The following is a 19,018-nucleotide window of genomic DNA, read 5'->3' as shown; positions in this document are numbered from 1 at the left end:
TTTAGACTGTACCCGAGTTTTATTCCCGCGTATAATCCTATGTTGTAAAACGCGCTACAGAATAAGAAAAAAATCTCTTTGAAAAAAAATCCTCAAAATGCTTTTTTCAGCAGTTGTTTCGATAATATAGAGGCCATTTTACAGAATATTGACATACATACGAACATAATTAATTTGAAAAGCCGACAAAGACCAATTTAGCGATAGAAACCCGGGTACGTTTCAGTATATTTTCCGTACCCGGGGTACATTTAAGTAGTACCCGAGCCGACAATGACCAATAGAGCCTAACTTAGCCAACCGGCGCACGCACACGTAAATACCGACTTGGTGATCCTGCACATCTTATCTGCAACCGAAGTACATGTAAACATTTGTAAATGTCCGTACCATTCAGCATACACGTTACTGTTTGTTACTGTTTGTTATCACTTCAATGATTATATTACATATATTATACTTATGTACTGAACCATCATTGAGAAAATGGTGTGTTTGTCATTTCCTACCTAGAATGAAAACTGTTTTAACACTTAAGAATTTTATTGTATAAATGACTTAACATTACCTTTTTAGTTTGATAATTAACGTTTTATCCCTGTGTTTGAGTGTCCCCACTGACCAGTTCGTAGATGGTCTGACCATAGGCGATATAAGACTTTGTAAGACATAGTGCTTTATTTTCGCTTTCAGTATTTTACGGTTAATTTCTTATGGCAAATTTTAAAGTGAGGTCAGTGGGGGCAATGAAAATGTTATTATGTAATATAGTTTTTAACTGTACTGTGCCATGTCGGACCGTATTTGGTACAAAAACGAATATGAACAAGTTTGTACCATATTCGGCCGAATATGGTACAACTGTCTAATTGTACCATATACGTATCTGCAGTTTTGGGGTAAAATGCCTGACCGAATATGGTACAAACTTGTACCATATTCGGATGAAAAATGTACCACATTCGTTCCGAATATGATACACACTCATCATCGTAATCATCATCATCATCATCATCGTTATCTCATCATCATCATCATCATCATCATCATCGTTATCTCATCATCATCATCATCATCATCATCATCATCATCATCATCATCATCACATCAATTATCAACACCCCAATGATCATCATCGTTGTTATCTTTACCAACACCACCATCATCATCACCATCAAAACCAACATCATCATATCCATTATCATGATCGTAATGGTGATCACAAAAGTTTTTTTTGTGATGATAATGACAGCGATGTTTTCGGTCGATAATGAGGATGTTGTGATGATGATGACGACGATGAGAATATCATCATCATCATCGGCCAATAAACATCGCCATCATCATCATCACAAATATTTTGTTATCATCATCATCATTATCATCATCGTCGGCCGATAAACATCGCCGTCATCATCATCTAAAAACTTATCATCATCATTATAACCATCATCATCGTCCGATAAACATCGCTGTCATCATCATCCCAAAACGTTTGTTATCATCATCATCATCATCATTATCATCATCATCATCATCATCACCACAATCATCAAACCCCAATCATCATAACCACTGTCATCATCATCACCACCACCATCATCATCACAATTTTTTTACCATCATCATCATCACAAATGTTTTGTCATCATCATCATCACATATTCATTTTACATTTTGTATTTTATAATTTGTTTCATTTAAGAGATTCAACAAACTTGTACTTTTTTCATTTATTGGTATACTGACAGGATTTTTCAAAGTAATATTGAAGAACATAGAACAGCATTTAAATTTTAATCCAACTGTAGCATTTTGACAAGACATAATATACATATATACATTCATTTTAGTAGCAGCCAAAATATCCCAAATGTGCTTCGTAAAAAGTTACCAGTAAATGAGCAAATGACAACAAATTTCCGGTAGAAGAACATAATCATCAATCACAAAAATAACATAACAGGTTTCCAAACACCGATATACATGTATATTTCACCTGTAATGTCTGTACATGACATCTATGATATCATACCAACCGATTCCACTAACACGCAAACGCAGCCATGCGTTTGCCCATTTTGGCCCCTTGATGATTTCTTTTATTGCCGAAATAAGACCGCTGTTTCTGCCCGCTCTTGTTAATAGGAAACGAACGCTAACAGGATTTCTGTTACTAGTATCTAGTCCAATATCCGGCCGAATGTAAATTCTAGGTGTTTGCAAACTCATTGACCTTATTAAATCTCTAAAGGGTTTGCCGACCTTCGCCAACACAAACTGGATTGACGGGTTTGATTGTATGCAGAACTTAAAAATTTCAACTTGAATGTGAAGTGGTAACATCAGAAATGGAAAAGTCGTTCGCTTCTGTGCCCTCCTATTGTTTATCATATCTTGAAGCTCTTTCAGGGCTGAACACACAGAGACGTCACCGTTGTCGCCAGAGTCACCGTTGTCGCCGGAGTCACCGTTGTCGCCAGACGCAGCGTTGTCGCCGGAGTCACCGTTGTCGCCGGAGTCACCGTTGTCGCTGGAGTCACCGTTGTCGCCGGAGTCACCGTTGTCGCAAGAGTCACCGTTGTCGCCAGACGCAGCGTTGTCGCCAGATGCAGTGTTGTCGCCAGACGCAGCGTTGTCGCCGGAGTCACCGTTGTCGCCAGACGCAGCGTTGTCGCCGGAGTCACCGTTGTCGCCGGAGTCACCGTTGTCGCTGGAGTCACCGTTGTCGCCGGAGTCACCGTTGTCGCCAGACGCAGCGTTGTCGCCGGAGTCACCGTTGTCGCCGGAGTCACCGTTGTCGCTGGAGTCACCGTTGTCGCCGGAGTCACCGTTGTCGCAAGAGTCACCGTTGTCGCCAGACGCAGCGTTGTCGCCAGATGCAGTGTTGTCGCCAGACGCAGCGTTGTCGCCGGAGTCACCGTTGTCGCCAGACGCAGCGTTGTCGCCGGAGTCACCGTTGTCGCCGGAGTCACCGTTGTCGCTGGAGTCACCGTTGTCGCCGGAGTCACCGTTGTCGCAAGAGTCACCGTTGTCGCCAGACGCAGCGTTGTCGCCAGATGCAGTGTTGTCGCCAGACGCAGCGGTGTCGTCGGAGTCACCGTTGTCGCCAGAGTCACCGTTGTCGCTGGAGTCACCGTTGTCGCCGGAGTCACCGTTGTCGCAAGAGTCACCGTTGTCGCCAGACGCAGCGTTGTCGCCAGATGCAGTGTTGTCGCCAGACGCAGCGTTGTCGCCGGAGTCACCGTTGTCGCCAGACGCAGCGTTGTCGCCGGAGTCACCGTTGTCGCTGGAGTCACCGTTGTCGCCGGAGTCACCGTTGTCGCAAGAGTCACCGTTGTCGCCAGACGCAGCGTTGTCGCCAGATGCAGTGTTGTCGCCAGACGCAGCGGTGTCGCCGGAGTCACCGTTGTCGCCAGAGTCACCGTTGTCGCTGGAGTCACCGTTGTCGCCGGAGTCACCGTTGTCGCAAGAGTCACCGTTGTCGCCAGACGCAGCGTTGTCGCCAGATGCAGTGTTGTCGCCAGACGCAGCGGTGTCGCCGGAGTCACCGTTGTCGCCAGAGTCACCGTTGTCGCCAGACGCAGCGTTGTCGCCTGACGCAGCGTTGTCGCCAGACGCAGCGCTGTCGCCAGAGTCACCGTTGTCATACGACTGTTCTAAGCGTGATATTATGTCCTTGTACACGCGTTGATTGATACGGATACTAACGTAATGCATGCCAAATCCTTCTGGGAAATACCCCAATGCAATTGTTCCAACATCACCATCGAACTTTCCATCTGCTGACACAATTGATGAGTGTTCTAGTCCTCGGGTAGAAACTACCAGGCACTGCAAATTATATTCTCTCATAAGTGCAATGAGCGTGAGGTTGTCGCCGTATGTCCCATTCTTAGACATATTCTTAACGTATTCATCAAATGTTTCATCATAGACAAAAGTTTCATAGAAATATCTGTTTTCTACAATGTGATGGACTGCTTCCTTACGTAAAGCATCTACGTCTTTGTATATACCAATTTTACCAAGTTGATGCGATATAGCAGCAAATTGACAATTTCCATCCGGATTTGGGTCCATGGCAATATTCACCCCATCCAACAACTGCAGATTTTCATGGTGTGTTAAAACATGATAGTACTTAGTTCTGTGATTTTGTTTCTCTGAGCGGTTCTGTTTTAATGAATGTTTTTTTTAATTTTTCGTTGTTTCTCTAACGCAACAGTTAGGCTAGTCATGTTTTCGACCCCAACCGATTTGCTTACGAATCCAAGTTCGGGTTTGTTCGGTACTTGAAATGACACGATATAAACACCATTTCGTTTTACTTTTTCTACCTTGCCTTCGATAACATATCTTTTGGTTGGCACCCTGGATTTTCGAAAGGGATAGCGAATTAATACTGTCTCTCCTACTTTGTACTTGCTTGGGGAAGTTGCGTTTTTCAACAGCGACCTGTAAGCCTTTTTATTTGCTCGCCGTATGGTTTTCTTTATTTCACGAGAACTATGACGTTCTTTGGTAAAAACATGACTTCTTCCGTAGTAGGCTTCAAAGGGCGTGAGACCCCCAAGAACTCGTTTGAAACTTGTGTTTATGGCATAGGCTAAATCTTGAAGCCTTTCGACCCAGTTAAATCCACGTTTACTTTTTGTTGCAAATAGAATCTTGGCCTTTATAACACTGTTTGACCTTTCACACTTGCCCTGTGATTGAGGATGATACGGCCTACTATTGATCATTTTGATGTTGTACTTGTTCAACAAAAGTTTCATACTAGGGCCTTTAAATTCCAGTCCGTTGTCACATTGGATGATGTCAGGGGCAAGGTTAACCATCAACACGTCCTCTAATGCCTTTGCAACTTCACGCGAACTCTTCGTTTTCAGGGGTTTTGGCATAACGTACCTAGAATAAACGTCCACGACTTGTAGAATATAACTGTATGTGGACCCCTTGTAGCTAACACTTTGATTTTTCATGTTAATTATGTCAATCTGCCATCTTTTGCCTGGTTCCTCTTCTGTAATTGTCTTTGGCTTTGGCTTGTTTGTAAATCTCGGATACTTCTCATGGTAATACTTGCTATTGTACAGTATTTCAAGGATAGCTTGTTCCGAGAACCCCGTGTAATTTACTTTCAGTTTGTTGTAAATAACCCTTGCTCCACATCCTTTGTTTTCCATGAACATCTTCTCAACAAATCTAGGAAGATCTTCTTTCACAAGGACTTGCTTTCCGCCACACAATAAAGAACCCCGGTCACCAAGCTCGAAGTCCTTACGTTTTCTAATCATGGCCAAACAATTATTCTCTTCAGGTGTCCGTTTCTTCACAGGGACATCGAACGATCCGTTTAAACATCTGACAATAATGTCGTACTTCGACCTGGGCAAGCACCCTAATTGCTTCCTTTTTCTCCTAATTGCTTCCTTCATCTGAAATAATATAATAAGTTATTATACATTTATACTTCATTAGTTAATAGAGCTTGTATTGAACACCGCGTGTCGAAAACGAATGTCTCACGACATGAGCTGAGCTAAAATCACTCGTCTGATAGCTCCGCTAAAATTTACAATCCGAACTTCCGGGCAATATGCGCAATGAAAGTAGCAAGTACTTCATGTAAAGTTTCATTGAAATCCAACCGAATTCAAATTCAGGGGAAAAATAGCGGGCAAACTTATGGCGGTCAACGGACAAACGGTCTGTAGAAACCAATGCTACGTGGATGGAAGGGATATAAAGAAGGGGCCCTGGGGGCCTAGGTCGCTCACCAGAAGTCACGACTAGGCAGGGTTCGAAGGTCAAAGACCTATAAACTCCATAAAATTTAAAATGTTCAAATCTACAGATTACAGGAGCTCGATCTGATTTTGGTGGAAAATACACTTTCGAAAAAATGACTGTAGCTTAAATATTTTAGCAGTTTAGGAGTTACGCACCCGGAAGGAATGCCACGGACAATTGGATAGACGGACGGACAACTGCAAATGCACTCTGAGGGGGGGGGGGGGCATAAAACATAAAAATCAATGCATGTTAAAACATCAATGCATATTAAGACAACTGAAAATTAAAATTATGTACAGTACTTACTGTCAAGAATTCTTTTGAAGTTTGAAGAAAGTTTGGATTTCAATTCTTTCTAGTCGAAAATCACAACTTTTCTTGCCGACCGCCAAGTCAAATATGGTTACTGACTTCTGAGTAAGACTCGTGTGCAAAATTCCCGCCTTTTTAAAGCGGCACGTTATCAAAGAAAAAATCGGAAACTTCAAAGCTTTGTCGGCTTCTCAGCAATATGACGTCGGAACGACAAATCAACTTTACAAAGTAATGTTTAGGAATACAGTCACACCTGTCTAAAGCAGCCAGTCAAACATCCTTATTTTTGGAGAGATATATTCATTTAAAAGAGCTCAAAATCTCTTAAATCGGATTTTGGTGAAAATACACTTTCGAAAAAAAAAGTTTTAAAAATTTGAAAATTGCTATTAATGATCTCCACGAAAGTATCTGGCCCGCCCGGGAATCGAACCCAGGCCGCCTGCGTGCCAATCTGACGCGCAACCGACTGAGCTAGCCGGCGAAACTGTTACACAACCAGCAAAATCCATGTAAAGTGTGGTTAGGTTAGCTGTTTCTGTTACTGCTAGTTACGACGACGACGACGACGACGATGATGATGATGATGATGATGATACTTTTGTCACTTCCAATATTAGGTTAATACAATGTATTTGAGTTTGAAAAAAAGTTTACACATCGGCAGACTATTTCATTTATTAAGAAATACATAATTTATGTACCATATACGTAGGCCATTTTCATTTTTATGAGTTTTTTTTGGTATGTACCAAATACGTTTTGGCGAGCATAGAAAAACTTATTCCAACCGAATATGGTACAATGTTTGTACCATATTCGGTCGAAAATTGTACCATCTTCGGTCCGAGTATGGTACATTTGTACCATATTCGGCCGAATATGGTACAAATGTACCATATTCGTTTTTGTACCAAATACGGTCCGACAGTGCCATATGTGACTTAGTCTCATAACTCTAAGATTGTACAAAGCTGTTATAACTGATGTCCAGATTTTAGTAGAGACTATATAATTTTATGGTACTTGGAAGAGAGGTAACTCTGTAGTTCATGTTACAGTTTCTGGATTTTGAATCCAGAGGTTAGCTCCCTTTCACTTCACCATAATTGTATAATGTTTCTTGCTCTTTTATGATACTCTAGTCTCTTAACTCGATACTTCCGAGTGGCAGCATTGTGTTATTATTATGCTTATGTTTTATTGTATGTTGTGATTGTATATATGCCGATTAGACTTTAATAAACTAATACTTTATGATTAAGAAATCGAGATCGAAAGCTCGCTTAGACTAATTGATAGACAACGTGATTTATACTCATGTATTGTTTTGCTTGTGCTGAAGTGGTGTGGGGCATTTTGGGTGGATGTTTAAGCCAAATATCGACATTTATAAACATCTAATAAACATACTTTCCCACCAGTTTGCTCCTATTCTCCGCGTCCCACTTTTTCCTCCTCCTCCTAACCCTACCCCTCCTCCTCCTCCTACTACTAGCAAATCTAAATTATTAAAATGTAAACATAAATGTAAATAAGTCATTGTCTTTCAAATTAAAGTTAATTAGTAAGACTCAACATTAAGTAACACATACAGGCTGCATGATTTGTTGAAGTAGTTTTTCAAATGTGTGATATGGATGTGCGTTTCTCACAACTAATTAAAAATTTACACAACGTTTATGACGATACCTTTACGTGGTCTGTATCACGTTTACTTTAAACTTACAGAAGGAGACAACGGATAAAAGTATATTTATAATATATATCCACTGTATCCAACACTAACTGTAAGTTGGAAGTAAACGTGATAATATGGACTACACTACAGTTTAACAAAGATTTATAAATACAAAGGTCCCTTGATAGATCTTTAAATATAACGTGTATACATGTGTACTGCAAAAATATGTTATTTTGTTTATGAATAAACATTCAAATTTTGTATGTTTGGATCATTGATCTCAGTGACGTTTATTTTCTAAAAACATGTTTACTGACAGGTAAACAAATGGTAGTCGTCACGACTCAGCGATAACCACAGTAAACACCGATATAACACACACACACACAAGCAATGCTATAGTTATAGACATTTTTACATTCCCATTGTTCATAAGCCAGCGTGGCCTAATGGATAAGGCACCGGCCTTCTAAGCCGGGGATTGCGGGTTCGATCCCCGCCGTTGGTAAAATTTTTTGTCTGCATTTTTCTCGTCAGCGATGGAATCGGAATATTCTGTTACACAACTTGAATATTTACGATTTAATAGTAATATATGTCATAACTATCAAAATTGAGGAAATGAAGATTTCCGCACATAGATAATTTCCGCACATAGCTATTTGTATCAACGATCAAAATTGCTAATGACGGCTTTATTATTTAGGTTAGTTTTATATCTAACGTGGATAAGTTTGTATGATTGATTGCTTAACATGCATGACATTATGTTTAATGACCATAACATAACAGTTACAATCGTAAAATCAATCCTTAAAGCGAGTATATACGATTTGAATATCAAGATTGTATTGATTGACATTCTTAACATGTACAACAAATAAAATCGTGTTTAATTCTTTAATAACGAAAATATTAACGCCGATAGTGATGTTTTCGCGGATATGTTTCAGACCCTAAATTGTGTTTACGCCGTTCGAACGAATCGGCAAAGTCTTATAGTGTTTTCTAAATTTTTAAGGACAAACTTCACAGAAAACTATCAGAAAGTGGAAGCTAAAACATTTTCCCATTAATTAAAATTAGACATCCAAGTTATAACGCTTATCAAATTATAGCTGATCTCTAATAATCATAAACAAACTAAGACTGCACGAGACTGCACGATGTCATAAATTTTCGGAAAATGTAGGCATACTCAATTAGTTTATCATTTGAGTCGCGTTCTGAGAAAACTGGGCTTAATGCATGTGCGTAAAGTGTCATCCCAGATTAGCCTGTGCAATCCGCACCGGCTAATCAGGGACGACACTTTCCGCCTAAACTTGATTTTCGGTAAGGAGGGACTTCCTTGAAACTAAAAATACCATAAAAGCGGAAAGTGTCGTCCCTGATTAGCCTGTGCGCACATGCATTAAGCCCAGTTTTCTCAGAACGCGGCTCAAATCATCGAATATAAAATTAAGTCAGAGTTCGATTGTTTTCGGCCACAGTATGGCGTTTTTTATCCTGCGTTGTGCGAGTACGTGATTTTTTATATTGATTGTTCAAGTAGTTAGTCCGTTTGCGATATGCATGTGCATTTCACATAACAAATTAAAACTCTCAGCAACGTGTTTGTTCAGTCATTCACGCAGTCTATACCTCGTTTATGTTTAACTATTTGTAACAAAAGTGCACAATTTCATGTCGATCCGACGAGTAATAATGCCCCACAAAGTACATTTGAGTATGGCAAATGGCAAGGAATGTCGCTTGCGTTTTTAGTACTGTGACATAGACGTAGATAGAAAGTGTTTGTTGTTTATTTGCATACATACGCATAGTACAAATAAATAACACATTTACAGATGGTAACAATTCAAATGCTTTATAAATTATTTATGCATAAATGTTTAAGGATTAAAAGAATGCTTACGCCAAACGTTGGGCTCGGACCCACGACCCCGAGATAAAAAGTCTTGTGCTCAACCGAATTACTTAAGGCTACTACTCACGAGATTTCAAATCGGCATCGAAAATTGGCGGGAACCGATTGCACGGATTTGAAGCATGATGTCGGCATATATATATTTTTTTCAAATTTAAGAAAGCTTTTCAAATAATTATGTCACTCTTTTGATCAATTCGTCTGTTATGACATCTGTAATAGATACTTTGTATATTGCTAAATGTATTTTTGTAATTCTTTTCTTTAATTGTTAAGGCTTAGAATTGAATCCTCTCACTCAATCATTAATTTGATGAGATTTTTTAACACAATCACACAACACAGAGTGAATTTTCAAATATTTTATTAAATAGATATTGCACCTACATTTTCAATTTAACCAAAATTTACCCCTCCGCTTTTCTGTGGTCACATATATGATATATTATTAGTACATGGATTGTCATTTTTAATTGACTTGTATAAATTGTACCTCTGAATGTTCAATGCACAATGTGGACATCAATTAGAACATGATCATTAAACAATAAAAACTGGATCATTTATAACATAGATAACGACAATGTCAATCAAAGTGTTAAAACAATTTTTAAAATAAAATATAACAAATCTAAGTTTGTGACCACTCAATGGATTGGGACCTTCTTCAATTTTAAAGTTTACATAACTTGGCAGTAGATTAGTGTAAAATAATTAGACATGTGAACAAATGTAAACATGTTAACTCTGCTGGATATCTTTAGAACAAATGTTCTGATTGAGGTTCATGAAGATTGGGAAAAGAAAGTGTATTCTAGAGTATATACTTAAACCTTTTTACATTTCACCTAATGACCATTTTTTTAGTTCTCATGACCCAGCTTTAAACTCAGCAAACATTTCATAGGTACAAATGTTCTGACCAGGTTCCATTAAGATTGGCCCATAAATGTGGTGATAAGAGCGTTAACATGGTTTCACTATAACCATATTATGAAAACTGCTTGGTGTTTATGTTTTTCAAGGCACTGGAACCATTTTTAATTCATAGCCAAGATATAATGAGAACAAATGATCTGACCAAGTTGCGTGAATATTGGACTGTTAATGTGACATATAGAGTGTGAAAAATGTGTTACTTAAGCCATGTAAGGAAAACTGCCCTGCCCCGCAGTGAGGCCTTTTAAAGGAACGGAAACATTTTGAAATCGATAAATTGCTAGAAGTTATGTAAGTTGAAATAAGTCATTTAGCTAGTGTAATTGCTGATCTCACACACTTCTGAAAATACCAAGAATAAGAAAGGTCTCTTTATGAGCGGTGATTCCTATTCCTCTTCATTTCTTCAAATTGCCATAAATCATGGTCACTTCTGAAATTTTCCATAAATTTGCATACAGTGATTCATAATGTCAGAAATTAACATATTGGCTTATTGAAATAGCATATTAAGGGGGTTTTGGGAAGAAAAAGGGAGAACAGGGAAAACAGATGGATGCTTTGAATACATGCTATTGAAAACCTATGCCTTGATATTCAACACTAAAATGTTTAAATTTTAAAGATACTTTTTATTACTAATAAGAAAAGTGTGTTTCTTAATGTATTTTTTGAATAAGTGTGTTAAGAGTGATCATTAAATAAATTTAGTAGAATAGATTTGATTTGGCTTGGATTTAATCCTTGTTCACAATTTCAACATGGACTAGCTGCAGCAAAATTACAGCTGACACTTTGCCCAAACTAATCTATGTTGTTTTGGACCATTCGCTGAATGACCCAATGGAGAAAATAGTTACTATGGCTATATAAGGGAAACTCCCCCGCTCTCTGCCGGCTATGTTTTTTAACAGACCAGAACAATTTTTGAAATCAGCCAAGATATCATTAGAAAAAATATTCTGACCAAATTTCATGAAAATTAGACAATACATTTGGCATCTAGAGTGTTGACGACACATGACGGATGACAAACATCACAAGACTCATCAAGGTGCAGCCACATATGAAGTTTTAAAGTTGTAGGTTGAAGCACTTTGATTTTAGAGCCTATGTTAAAGTGTTATATAAGACATCACAGTGACCTTGACCTTTGACCTAGTGATCCAAAAATGGGTGTGGCGTGTAGAACTCATCAAGGTGCAGCTACATATGAAGTTTCAAAGTTGTAGATGGAAGCACTTTGATTTCAGAGCCAATGTTAAGGTTTTAGCACAATGAGGACAGCGGACGCCGGACACCGAGCTGGCTATGACAATACCTCGGGATTTCTCTGAAAACAGCCAAGCTAAAATTGGCATTACATTTTTGTACAAGAATGCAACATTTAAACAGTTGACAGTACATTATTTTAAAAGAATTAAACATATAAAAAATGGACGGTTCAGTTAAAGTCTACTTTTTTAAAGGTCAGTTCAGATGAACAATCAAATACTAATTGGGAAAACAAAAAGTCAGTTTAATCTTATTAATTATTCCCCTTAGTTGAATTCATGTGTTATTCTTAGCCATCGCATGTATCATTTTTTAAGTTGACACAAAATAATATTTACTTCAAAAAATGGTAAATTGTAAACACATAAAAGTGACTGTAACTTTAAACTAGATACAACTTCTGACCAAGTTTGGTGAAGATCGAATTAAATTTTCGGGACAGACAGACCGACAGACCAACAAAGTGACTCTTATATAGCCCCCATTACCAGTAATGGGGGTATAACAACATTAACAATTTACTGTCACTATATCAGTGTCAAAGCTACACCAGTCACTGTCACTTTCAGTGTCAAAGCTACACCAGTCACTGTCACTTTCAGTGTCAAAGCTACACCAGTCACTGTCACTATATCAGTGTCAAAGCTACACCAGTCACTGTCACTTTCAGTGTCAAAGCTACACCAGTCACTGTCACTTTCAGTGTCAAAGCTACACCAGTCACTGTCACTTTCAGTGTCAAAGCTACACCAGTCACTGTCACTTTCAGTGTTGAAGACATACAAAAATGAGTGCCACTATCAGTGAAGAAAATGTGAACAAAAAATTACTGTCATTATCAGAAGATCAAATGTTGCATGTTCAACAAAAAAACACCAACAAAATATTTTTTACTGTTTTTACATCACTTTTGCCTATCAGGAAACCATTCTGCATAGTGTCTCCCTTATAATTTTTCAAGGTTTCCCGTGCAGCTCTGGGACAATAAAGTGAGCCTCAAAGATTCAAATATGAGTGAATGGAGATGATCTCCCACAATTTTTCAGTTCCCGACCACTTAATATTTGTTGCAAGAACTTCACACTTTTCCCTCAGCCTCTTCCTTAGTTTTAATTTGTCATTATTTGGTAGTGAATAGCAGGCTGTACCGACAAAGAAATTATGTTCAAGCCAATGGGGTGAAAAAGGGAGCTAGGTTGATCAGAGCTGGCAAAATTGGTGCTGGCACTGATTTACCAGTTTTAACCCCCTTTCCCTAGGCTGAACACTATCAGAAGTTGTTGGTAGGTTTGGAATATAGTAGGGGCCGGTTGATAACAACCACTTGAAGAGTAGACAATAGTTTGACAGGGGAAAGCAGTGGCATGCCCTCTTCCAACCCTTGAGCAAGCATATTCGTATTTCCCTTTTCATGTGACATCATTATGCTGGAACACAAAATAAAAGTAAGCCAATATTAAGATTTTTATTCATTTGGTTTGAAACAAATAGGACAGGAATGTAAACAACAAACTATTGTGGTTAACACATACATGTATCTTACAAATTACAATAACATTAAAAATGTTTAAAAAGAAAATTCTATAATTAAAAATATATCGTTTCACAGTGAATTTGAGAGTTTTTTTATATAATATATTTTATATAATTATATTTTACATATTTTTTTCCTTACCAGGCTTGTACGTTATGCTGGTTGAGAAGAGCAGCTGGATATTTTGTCTCTCTTAGCACCCTGGCATTGCTGTGAATTGTGCCATGGATTTAGTTATATATTCGTTTATGAGGGACATCCAATTAACAGTCTGCGTGTCAACAACCCTGTTGTCTGGATACATGTACATGGAAAAAGTTGCTGTTCCACTTCCTCAACATAACGATTGGGGTCCCATTTTGCAGCTGGGACTGAATCAGGAGCACGTGAACAGTTCAACTGCTGCAAAAAAACATAACATGAATATATTTTTTTCAGCATGAAAAGTATTATAACAGGCCTTTTTCCATCTATTTTGGAAAAAAGTACCTAGCAAAATTGGGATTTTTCGAGTCGCGAAATCTTTCAAATCTGGAAGAATTTTCATCAACAAAATCATTATTTGGAAAATTATTTTTCTTATTTTTTCTTATTAAATCTAATGTTTTCATACATAGGTATTGCCCTAAAATGCTAAGAAAAGTATTAAAATGTTTTTTTTTTCCATGCAACAGTCATTGTCCACTGCTAGCGTAAGTATGTGTATGATAAAAATAAAGACTTTGTAAATGTTATGCTTGAAGTTCAAATAAAATACATAGCTCGATATGTCATTTAGGATTTTTTTTAAAGAATATTCACAGTCGAAGGACCTGCGTTCAACATATTGATATTCAAAATTCAAATTGCCAAATGTCTGAAGGCATCCATTTTTTTAAACACAGTGACGTGGAAAGTGAAACCAGTCCACATTTCTCTACCTCAGACCATCGATACTGATTCTGAACCAATTTACAATAATTAATATGTACACATGTATCACTTGTTGTATACCGGGTACATTACCCAATAATTCTGAAAAATCAAGCACTTCAATATATAAAGCAAATTCTGACCGAAAATGTGTCTTAAAAATTGCATAAACTCAACTGGCCGCCTAAGTCTGTCAAGGTCGCAAAAATTGCATTATGGAACACTCAATAAGATGACCTTTTACAGGGTATTCAAATTGGCACGCTTAAACACCACACACGGTTATTTACAACACAGTACCAACCGGGATTCACATTTTTCTGCTTCTGTCATTTCAGTCGGAAATTGGGATTTTTTTTGAATTGGGAAAAAATACATGTATGCATATTTGGCATTGGGAATGGGTTCGACTTTCAATAACACAATAATCTGTGCAAACATTTCATTTCTTGTACTACATTAATTTAAATCAATACTTTGCTATATTTTAATTCTTAAATAAACTAGGCATGGATATTTTTAAAAACATATACATACCACTCTGTTCATTGAACACCTGGGTCAATTGTGCATTTCATCTTTAGCGCTTGATGTGCAGACTGTGGTTTGTCCCCTTCTTTTGGTTGTACATACTATAACGCCTGCTCAATTAAAGCGACTCTAGCCTGATATTTAGATTTCAATTGATCTTGAAATTGGTTTGTTGTAAGAGAGCCATTGCTTGACACATGGCCAACAAGTCATTTAGCCAAATCCTGAATGGCGGAATGACCAGGCAGTCCCCAGGTCTTACAGACTCCTGATAGCAGATGCAGCACTGGAATATAGAAATAAGTTTATTTCCATATATTATATCAAAACTGTTGTCAAGTTTGAACATTTTATGTTTACCCACTGAATAAATGTATAAAATATTAAAATGCAAATCTAGTTATGTATCATACTTTAAAATACATCACAACGAAAGTGCAAAAGCTCTAGGTTTTTTTTTTCATTAGAAAACTGGATCCTTCCACAGGTGGTTAGCGTGTGGCTATGATATTAATTAGTGAAAACATCATTTTGAATGATAAATAATCATATTATAACGAAAAATTAACTTTTCTGAAAAAAAATTATTTCACTATCAAATATATATATAACAAGGTATGCAACTCAAAATCAGCCCAAAACGGGGTGCATCGCTTTGAACAGCCATATCTTCATCAATTGTGCAGCGATTTTCACGATCTCGGTCTTATTCAACGCAGAAATGAATTTCCTTTCTGGAAATGTATATGTCTTGCAATATTTTTACAAATGCTGGGTCAACTTTTAAGAAATAACACGATACACAACACGCATGACCCAGTTGTCAGTGATCATGCTGTCTTTATGAATGAAATCTCCAGTTGTAAAGACACACCTCCGCATTGGACCAATGAAATCACTCGTATGTTTAAAATGTCAGTTAGTTGATATGTATGTAAACAAAGGTTTCAAACGGCGCTTGACAGTTAGTCTTGATGCAGAATGTAACGACAAGAACGGTAATAATGTTTTTTCATACGTTTTATTGAATTATGGTATCGAACTGCATGAACTTTGTAGGGAAGTTGCCCTTTACTCCGTGAAGATTTCAGTCTAAAAGACAGCATGATCACTGTCAACTGGGTCATGCGAGTTGTGTATCGTGTTATTTCTTAAAAGTTGACCCAGCATTTGTAAAAATATTGCAAGACATATACATTTCCAGAAAGGAAATTCATTTTTGCGTTGAATAAGACCGAGATCGTGAAAATCGCTGCACAATTGATTAAGATATGGCTGTTCAAAGCGATGCATCCCGTTTTGGGCTGATTTTGAGTTGCATACCTTGTTATATATATATTTGATAGTGAAATATTTTTTTTCAGAAAAGTTAATTTTTCGTTATAATATGATTATTTATCATTCAAAAGGATGTTTTCACTAATTAATATCATAGCCACACGCTACCCACCTGTGGATCCTTCTTACGTTCTACACATTAAAGCATACAAACAAGAGAACTATTTTTTTCTTTAATCTTCAAATGCGATTAAGATCATTTGACATAAAATCAGGGACCAAAACTTAGCTCGCATACTAGCAAAATGCGAGCAAGATTTATGGATAGCGAGTTGAAAAATATACAGCTTGCAATTTTCTGCAAGTAGAAATTTCAGATTTCTCAAACCTGTTTTTCCATTAATCCTTGAAGTATTGAGAGATAATTACTTTCTATAATCACAACTCCCATTTTCTTGATAAAAATATTACTTAAAGTAACTATGAAAGTGGTAAAGAAATGCATAAACACAATGGCCACCATTGTTGTCGTTGTAAGATCAAGGGAAGCTACTTTGATATGAGTTATGGTTAGCTAGGTGCTTGCAGCGAATAAGCGTCTCGTTGATTGCGACTGTCACTTTATAAAAATCTTTCCGTCTGCAGGATCTAAAGCGTTCATCAATCATGGACAAATTTTTTAAGAGGCCGGCATCCCATGACGCTGAGACAGCAAAGAAATTTATAGCTCCAAAAACTACGGAGAAAGCAATGCCGACAGCAGCTCTCAAAAGTAAAAAAATGGATGAGTGAATTTAATATCAATCTACATACATGCCATAATTTTTTAGGTCCAAAGCGGGACATTACATAAAAAATTGTCGGGACATTTGACCAAAAAGCGGGACACCTAAAACGATCTATCATTTCACCTTTACTGAAAAAAGTATAGTACTAACAAATACTCTTGATACTTTTATTCAAGACATAAAACATCTGATATGAAGCATGGAATGTAAAACATAACAATAGCAGTTTTATAAAATAATACAATAGCAAACAACGAGGATAATATTCATCTTTTTAGAGTACAAAATCTAGAACGTTACGACAACAATACTCATTATATTAATTTCAATGGCAAACAATAACGCAGGGGAGGCTATCCAGTACACTGAAAGTACGGTTACAGTAAACTATCTACCGAACAGTTACATCAGTTACACACGGAATACGCGGCCGAACACATTTCCGAGGTAGGTTTTTGGTGGAAGCAAACCGTCTTTGTGTTCATTTTAACTCTCAACAACGCCTCAACCGTTTTTACACCAACAAAAACAAAAGGACAAAAGAAGTCTATGGATTTTTTTCTTTTTCATAAAAAAGAAGTCTATGGATGCTTTACTCGAATTATTTTTCTCTGATGTTAAGAATCATATTTTGATTTCTTCTTATATACACAGATTAAACTGAATTGTGAATTGTCAGGCGCTGTATTGGGGTAGTGTCAAACTGTCATGAATACCAACACGTTGTTTTTATTACAATAACACAAGACAAGATGGGTACCACTTTTACTGTTTGTTGCGATGTTTTTTTAAGCATGTATCCATGCGCAGTTTGTTACTTGTCAATTGTCGCAGCTTAATTGGATTAGGGTCAAACTGTCATGCATAGCACCTCGTTGTTTTTAGCTTAATTGGAGTAGGGTCAAACTGTCATGCATAGCACCTCGTTGTTTTTATAACAATTACACCCAATTACACTAGACAGGATGGGTATCACTTATTGGACTGTTTTTGCGATTTTGGTATATTGCACATTCTGATTATCCCGCTATTTATGAACTAAACATTGAATGTAAAAGACTCATTAATGACGTAGAGTTAATTTTACAAAACAATTGTTTTGTAAACCGTTTCAAACAAATACAAAAATAAACACATTTTCAACATTTATTTCATTATAATACAACTATCGATAGCAATAAGCGACCACTATCTTGAAGATCACCATGGTGTGAATGCCTGATGAAATCAATAATAAGCCGATAAATCGCTGATAAGGTGTCATAAACAACACTGGTACACACGATAAGTAGAATCGGATTGTTAATTGGGGGCAATAAAGGGATTAGCGGGGGTAAGTGTTAGCGAAACAGAGCTTGAATAGTGAATTTTATTGGGAACCTATAGACCTTACATCGTTTTTTACGAATGTCGGGACAAATCGTCTCATATCGGGACGGCGGGACAAAGGGCCCAAAAGCGGGACTGTCCCGCCGAGATCGGGACGTATGGCATGTATGAGATTATGTTGTTGACAGCGACAAACATTATGCTTTTATAAGGAGCCAACTGATACTCATTATGTTCAATTTTAAACAATTTGGTAAAAGAAATGTATTGTTTTAAATGAAAAATATAAAAATCCCCAATTGCGAGTAAGTTTTTCATTTTACCAGTGAAACAAAAATAAACTTGCAAAAAAATGCAAGTGCCTTAATAGGTTAAATTCGGTTCCTGAAAATAGTTATTTCTATGTTGTTAATAACCAGAGCATACCCCTTTAGCACATATGTCTCATTATGTAAATGTAACGTTAAACCCGTATCCGAATAGTTTCTGTCCGGATTTGACACATCCAAACTTTACCTGGATGTTAAGTAAAATGAGCATTTAACTGAATACACTTAAGTGTTTAAATTTAAACTTACCGTTTATTTCATAGATGATCACACATGGTCAACAAAAACTATCCAAAACAGTTGCTTTCCTTATTTTTGTTCGTGGAACTGTCGATGTTATTTGGTCTCGAAGAATTTCGACGTTATCAACTCTGG

At 37.3% G+C, this 19,018-nt stretch overlaps 1 long non-coding RNA gene and 1 other non-coding gene across 2 annotated transcripts; one reads left to right on the top strand and one right to left on the bottom strand.

The window, feature by feature from the left end:
• The first annotated feature begins 8,233 nt into the window (after positions 1-8,233).
• On the top strand, positions 8,234-8,306 carry Trnar-ucu (transfer RNA arginine (anticodon UCU)). The gene has a single exon. It is a non-coding gene; the product is annotated as a tRNA-Arg (tRNA).
• A 1,769-nt stretch (positions 8,307-10,075) lies between these two features.
• Positions 10,076-19,013, bottom strand: LOC127867373 (uncharacterized). The gene is made up of 4 exons (XR_008043468.1): positions 18,893-19,013; positions 14,926-15,205; positions 13,618-13,878; positions 10,076-13,369 (listed from the first exon to the last, which is right to left on the bottom strand). It is a non-coding gene; the product is annotated as an uncharacterized LOC127867373 (long non-coding RNA).
• Positions 19,014-19,018: the final 5 nt, after the last annotated feature.

Source organism: Dreissena polymorpha, chromosome 2, assembly GCF_020536995.1.
Source record: "Dreissena polymorpha isolate Duluth1 chromosome 2, UMN_Dpol_1.0, whole genome shotgun sequence".
In the NCBI taxonomy this organism is placed as follows: domain Eukaryota; kingdom Metazoa; phylum Mollusca; class Bivalvia; order Myida; family Dreissenidae; genus Dreissena; species Dreissena polymorpha.
Note: the sequence above shows the minus strand (reverse complement) of the source record. Positions and strands in the feature narration are given on the sequence as shown.